The sequence below is a fragment of the Dipodomys ordii genome, unplaced genomic scaffold (genome assembly GCF_000151885.1).
Source record: "Dipodomys ordii isolate 6190 unplaced genomic scaffold, Dord_2.0 Scaffold67, whole genome shotgun sequence".
NCBI lineage: Eukaryota > Metazoa > Chordata > Mammalia > Rodentia > Heteromyidae > Dipodomys > Dipodomys ordii.
Genome location: NW_012267283.1, coordinates 670,025 through 677,128, shown reverse-complemented (window position 1 = coordinate 677,128; position 7,104 = coordinate 670,025). Strand labels below are relative to the sequence as shown.

At 43.3% G+C, this 7,104-nt stretch overlaps 1 protein-coding gene across 1 annotated transcript in view; it reads right to left on the bottom strand.

Moving 5' to 3' along the window:
* Susd1 (sushi domain containing 1) overlaps positions 1–7,104 on the bottom strand; it is a 98,092-nt gene that overhangs the window by 66,429 nt on the left and 24,559 nt on the right. The window lies entirely within an intron of this gene.

Sequence of the window (7,104 nt, the reverse complement as noted above, 5' to 3'; positions counted from 1 at the left end):
TTTGCTTATGTGGTGCTGAGGAATCGAACCCAGGGCCTCATGCATGCAAGGCAAGTGCTCTACCACTGAGCCACCTTCCCAGCCCCTAAATTGCAACTTTTGTTATGAAGACAAAATTCCAAGGTCTAAGCTCCAACTTCTGCAGTTATGAAGACAATAAAATCACAGGGTCAATTTCTTATTAAAAAAAAAAAGATAATGTGATAGGATAGGAAATACTTTATCTCTAAAGAGATAACATTAGGAGCTGAAGGCTAAGTTAACTATGTTTAGGACCAGAGAATATTTCAGTCAAATGAAATAGACACAAACAAATGCTGGCAAGGACATGAGGAAAAACAAACCCTTACATAGTATTGCTGGGAATGAAATTATTTTAGCCACTATGGAAATCAGTATGAAGGTTCCTCAGAAGACTAAAACTGGAATTACCATCCCGCCTAGCTCTAGTATTGCTGGGTATCTATCTGGAAATCAAAGTCAGCACACAAACAACAGAGGCATCTGTACACCCATGCTCACTGTAGCATGAGCCACAAGAGCCAAGTTATGGAATCAGCCTAAGTGCCCATCAATAGATGAATAAATAAAATGTGGCATAAATTTACAGTGGTGTATTATTCAGCTATAAAGAAGAGCTAAATTATGTCATTTGCAGGTAACTGGGAGGAACTGCAGATTACTGTATCAAGTGAAATAAGCCAGACTCAGATAGACAAGAATCACATGTTTGCCCTCAGTTGCAGAATCTAAATTCTAAAGTGATGTGAAAGCAGAAGAAAAACCGTTAGGAAAGAGGGAGAGACCGGGGAGAAGGGGAGTGAGATGAGTCAATAATGGGGCTGAATATAATCAACATGCCTTAGTTGTAGGTATGAAGGTCACAGTGAACCTCACTGTGTTGGACCCCTCCATCTAGCTGCCTTCCATTTCCCTTTAATGGTATCCTAATACACCTTTGCTGCTTCTATTTTCCTTCTCGGTAAGTTCTTTTACCAGCCCCTAGCTCCAACTATCCTTGACAAAATGGTGACCCACACAGAGAGATGTGGAGGAATGCCTTCCTTTTCATACCAGGACCTTCGGTAGCTCTTGCACTTGGGATAAATGTGAGTTTCTGGCCAGGGAAACTCCCTGGTAGGTTCCAAAGGCCTCTTGCTCGCCAGTGTCTGGAGCCCATCACCCTTAAGGGTGAACAACCTGAGACTTATGTAGACTCTTCGGTGAGAAGATCTACTTTCCCTGAAATCTGGAGGTCTCTGGCCTTGGCAACTCTCTGGTAAAATCTCTAAAAATGAGGGAGAAAGAGGTCTACCTGCCTGCAGACCACAAGAGTGAAGAGTCTGTCTGTCTTCTTCATTTCAAGCACCCACTTCCAATATACATGGAGATTTCAACTCTCTCCTCTGCCCTGCAGAAAGACCATTTCTGCCCTGTGGAAGAAGTCTTGGTGCCACTGGCCATGAAGTTACAGATGATGCTACACATGGGTTCCATCCTCTGTGACCCTCTAATATCTTTCAGTCCTCTGTACCAGCTATTATTCAATTTTATTCCAATAGTCAGTTAGACTCAGTCATATCTCAGTGGACTTTCCCATAAACCTCTGTCAAAACAATAAATAGCTGGGTGCTGATAGCTCACGCCTGTAATCCTAGCTACTCAGGAGACTGAGTCTGAGGATTGCAGTTCAAAGCCAGCCCAGGCAGAAAAATTTCATGAGACCCTTATCTCCAATTAACTACAAAAAGCTAGAAGTGGAACTGTAGCTCAAGTGGTAGAGAGCTAGCTTTGAGCAAAAGAGCTCAGGTACAATGCCCAGGCCTTAAGTTCAAGCCCCAGTACCAACACATACACATACACACACACACAAACAAACAAATAAATAATTAGATGGCAAGGATACCTCTACAACCCTATCCAGCTCAAAGCAATTGCAGTACGATGAGACTAAACCTAATTCATTTGAAAGCAAAGAAATTATGGATTCAATTTTCATCTGTGCAATTTGGGGGATATGGATTAGACCCATTACCTGCCTGCCAAAGGAGCTTCCAAGAGACTCAATGTTGCTCACCACTGTTCTTTTGTGTAACTACGGTGAACATGTTCACTGAGAGATCATTTAACACAGCCAGGTGGTTGATAATGTCAACCAAAAGAGGTCAATTCTGTTGGAGAAGACTCCAGAATTTCCCTCGTGGAAAGACATGAACAAATCTATTCCCTTCAGGTGAGTGCAAGTAGCTCATTCTTGGGGTGACTGGAATGACCAAGTATACTCAGTTTTGTTTTATTTTTGTTATTGATGGTTGTTTTTAATTGGTTGACATGGAGTTTCAAAAACATTTTTCCTCCAGTATGGCCTTGAACCATAAGCCTCCCAATCTACCATTGGCCTCTTAACCTCCACATCTCGAGTAACTAGGATTATAAGCTTGAGCTAGCATGTCCAGATAATAAATGCTACTTTGAAATGATAACAACCCTGAGAATAGAAAACAGACATCAATAAATTTATAAGTATAAATAGGAAGAAAGACATAACTTCCACATTTGTTACCCAGCAGAGATAACTCATACCTACCAAACACTAAGCAGAAACTAGCTGAGAAAATAACCACAAAAAAATAATATCAGCCTGGTACTGAGGAAGCCTAGGAAACCTGCTCAGTAACTAAAAATCCTCCTGGACACAACGCCATCTATTTGGTAAAGACTTACACTATCTTATCTATTCCCCACAGAAAACCATGCAAGGCAGATGTGTTTTTGTCTCAAGGAATTGACAGGAAAATAGAGGCCCTCAGTACTTGACGCACGTTCAACAGTCATACTTCCAGTAACAGCTGGAGGCAACAGTCAGGCTGTGGTTTGTGAGAACCCCAGGTCAAGTCCACTCAGACTTGGTAGCCTCACAATGAAGAGATCCTCTCCAATTCCTGAGTAAGACTGGCCATATAAGTTAGCTAATCATTCTAGAAATCTCTATGGCAAGCCTCCAATCTTGTCTCTGAATGTGTTCCCAGAGCAAGAAAATTGCTAGACGTAGACTACCCATTCCCCATAACTGTGTGATACCCTCTCCCCCAGATCTTCTTGATACTGGTGTGTAGAGTCCTGTGGTATAAGAGTAGACCTGGGTCTCTTGCCAGGGTGTGACCCTGCCACGGGCATTTTTACCATATTAGGGCACCTAGGAAAGTAGGCAGTTCCTACTAAGAAACATGCAGCAGTCAAACCAACAGATCTTAAAAAGTTATACACATAGACTCCTACATGATACCTTCCTGCAGCTCTTACTGTCACAAGGAGATAAACACTTTAAAAGTATGCAAAGGAAAGGGAAAATATGCAGCACAAATTTGCATAGCATATGCACAGAGGTGTTCATTAGAGGGCATGTTTCTCGGGCTAATTGTATTATTAAATAAGCACATTGGAATCTGCATCCAGAATTCAGTTGACTAATTAGGAGCATGGCTGGGGACTTTTCTTACTCTCCCACTGTCTGTGATTTTTATCGGAAATCATCAATTTCAAAATAGGTCTCCCTAGGGAGGAAGAGGGAGTATTGTGACTGTTCTAAGGCCCAAATGTATAATGGAAAATTAATTTTAGATCTTGAGGTAGGGTTTTCATTCTACCCAAGACAATATTGTAGAAGGAAATCTGTGTGATGAAAGGAACAGGCAATGAATATACCTAATCAACAGCTGACTGTTGTATCATGAATGTCACCCACATTGAATGACTGTTTATTATAAATCTCAGCACAATATCAGGGATTGATAACAGAAAGGACATCCTGACATAAGGCAATTCATCTAAGACTAGTAGAGATCGATAGACAATAAGCTTTGACAGAAAAGAAAATGACAGACAGTGCCCATAAATTGTGGCCAATATTTCGCCAACTGCCAGGGGAATAATAGACCTAGACCACTTATTGATTCTGACCTCCCCCAAAACTCCCAGAAAAACAAACAAATAGTAGGGACAAAGCTCCACAAAAGAACAGACATACTAAGCCCGTAATAGACATGAGGGAGAAAACTGAAGACAATCACAGTTTTCATTTTTATCCAGAAATAGTAGAAATATCTCAATCAGGCCTGAGAATCAAAAGCTTATGTATCACCTGGAAATCAGTGAAATGTGGGGAGTTATGGAGCCCAAGGGTCCAGGCATATTAAACGCCGAAGTCTATTCTATCCATCTATCTGAACCACATAACTCAACACAATACTTATACTTTATTCTCTCTCCCACGACATGGTAGGATTTTGTAGGCCATGCCTATATCTTATAAGGTATATATGTGGGTGTGGGGGGAAGAGGATGGACTGGGGCTTAAACTCAGGGCCGCTCATACTCACATGGCTTTTTTACTCAAGGCTTGTTGCTCTACCACTTGAATCACAATTCTACTTCCAGCTTTTTGGTGATTAATTGGAGACAAGAGTCTCAGGGCCTTTCTAGTCTAGGCCACTACAAACTGTGATCCTTAAGCCAGGTGCTGGTGGCCTATAATCCCAGCTACTCAGGAGGCTGAGATCTGAGGTTCGAGGTTTGAAGCCAGCCGAGGCAGGCAAGTCTGTGAGACTCAGAAAAAGCCGTAAGTACACTGCGACTCAAGTGGTAGAGTGCTAGCCTTGAGCAAAAGGAGCCCAGGAACAGCACCCAGGGCCAGAGTTCAAGTCCCAGGACTGCATAAACAACCAACCAAACAACAACAACAACAAAAAATCCTGCAATCCTCAGAGCTCAGTCTCCTGGGTAGTCAAGATTACAGGCATAAGCCAACAGCACCCATCAATATATTCTATTTTTTAAAATATGCCCTTTAGTCATGTGAGTTACAAACATTATTGTGATCACTGACTCTGACTTTGAGCCCTAGCACCACCAATAAACGTGTGTGTGTCTGTGTCTGTGTGTGTATGTGTGTCTGTGTGTGTATTAAACAGGGAGGCATTTCAATTTCTTTTTTTTTGGGGGGGGGGTCCGGTCATGGGACCTGAACTCTGGGCCTGGGTGCTGTCCCTCAGCTCTTCAGCTCAAGGCTAGTGCTCTACCACTTGAGCCACAGCACCATTCCGGCTTTTTTCTTTTTGCTTATGTGGTGCTGAGGAATTGAACCCAGGGCCTCAGGCATGCAAGGCAAGCGCTCTACCACTGAGCCACCTTCCCAGCCCCAGGCACTTCAATTTCAAGTAGAGAAAAGTGCTATGTGGAGAATGCACTACAGAAGGAAAGAACTGACGTGGATTCAAATAGGGACTGGTCAGGATCAGACATACCAATGGCCAGACTTCTAGCCTTACAAGGTCCTATTTAGCAAATCCTATCTGGAAGATAAATGTTTCCAGAACCCCCCAAGTGGTCTGCCAACATGGTAACCTCTCCTCACTGGACTCTCCTACAGGTGGGCAAAACTCTGTGCTCAAAGGAAGGGCACACATGCCATGTCTTTCATGTTACCACACCATCCCTTTCCATACCCTTTGTTGCCAGTCCTGGGCTTGAACTCAGGGCCTGGGTGAAGTCCTTGAGCTTTTTCTCAAGGCTAGAATTCTACCAGTTGAGCCACAGCTTCACTTCCAGCGTTTTTGGTGGTTAATTGGAAGGAAGCCTGACCAGACTGGCTTCCAACTGCGATTCTCAGGTCTCAGCCTTCCCAGTAGCTAGGATTACTAAGTGTGAGCCACAAGCCTCAGCCCTTTCATGTTTTTCACATTCTTCCCACACAATACTCAAGATCTCACCTTTAATACAAATGGACAGTAGTGAACTTAGACCTATTTCAGACTCTAGGCTGTCTTATCAGTGTCTTTGGTAGACCTGGACTCCAGATTTGTTAACAACAATATAGTTCACCTGGTTCCCTCCCCTTGCTCAGGGCTTGTGAAATTCCACCATGTAAATTCTTGATGCTGCCACTATCAGCTTGCATCTCTCCTGAAAAACTCTTTTTAAATAATAACAAGAATAGGCTAATAGGAAATACCAGCTAGAGATTGCTAAATTTTCCAGAGATTTCACAGAAATGCATACCGGCATGTCAATAGTTTCTACCTAAATCCTTTCCCAAGAACTCCTGCCATCTGAAGCTTTCAGGCCTCACTTCCAGCTACTATCTCTGAGGTCCAGTGGGATGGGGGCTTCAGGTTACAGCCTCCTCCCTCTTACCCCCCCTTCTGCCCAGGGACAGGGAAAAGCCCAACACCACCATCCACCATCCACTTGTGGTCCCTGATCGTATGGGAGAAGCGCAAGTTTGGACCAAAAAAAGCTGCCTACATGAGGTGTGTCCCACAGTGCCCCGTGCACAAGCACCCGCTCTTCGGCAGAAACCAAGCTCATATTTTGCTGGTATGTGCAGTGGGATCCCCAATTCCTGTGGCTTCAGAACACTGAGCTAAAAATACCATGTGTGCTGGCACATGGCCCAGACTCTGGAGTGTGAAGAAGACTAAAGGAGAAGTCAGAAGAGGGGGTGTTTTCTGAGAGAAACAGACACAGCGGTGAGAAGCAGTGGCCATGCGCTGACGGGGACGGGGCGGGGTGGAAGCATCAGAAGGAACAGTCATTGCAGGAAGAAGGAAGCAGCCAGGGTCTCTGCCATAACAGTTCTTTGGGGAGAAGAAACAAGCCTTCGCCTCTAAATTCTTTCTGAATCCTCACTCTAGCTGACTACTTGTTTTCCCATGGAGTTCACTCTATAAATCCTTAGATGCTTCTTACATGTGCATGATGCTGCGTTTCCTTTTTCTAAATTGACATGTAACTTTCCCTATTTATGGGGCATCTGCTAATGGGGCATGGTGACATCAGGGAACGTAGCAAGCCATCTCCTTGACTGTTATCCTTTCTTTGTGGTGGAAATTTTGAATTCTTCTCTTCCAGTTCTTCGTTAAATATATGAAAAACTGTTGTAAAGTATAGTCACCCCATATTACTGGAGAACACTTGTTAGGCTCCAGTGAGCATGATTCTATTTTCTACTTTGGTGAGATCAACTTTTTTAAAAATCCCATATATAACTAAGAACATGCAGTGCTTATCTGTGACTGGCTCATTTTATTTAATTTATTCCACTCA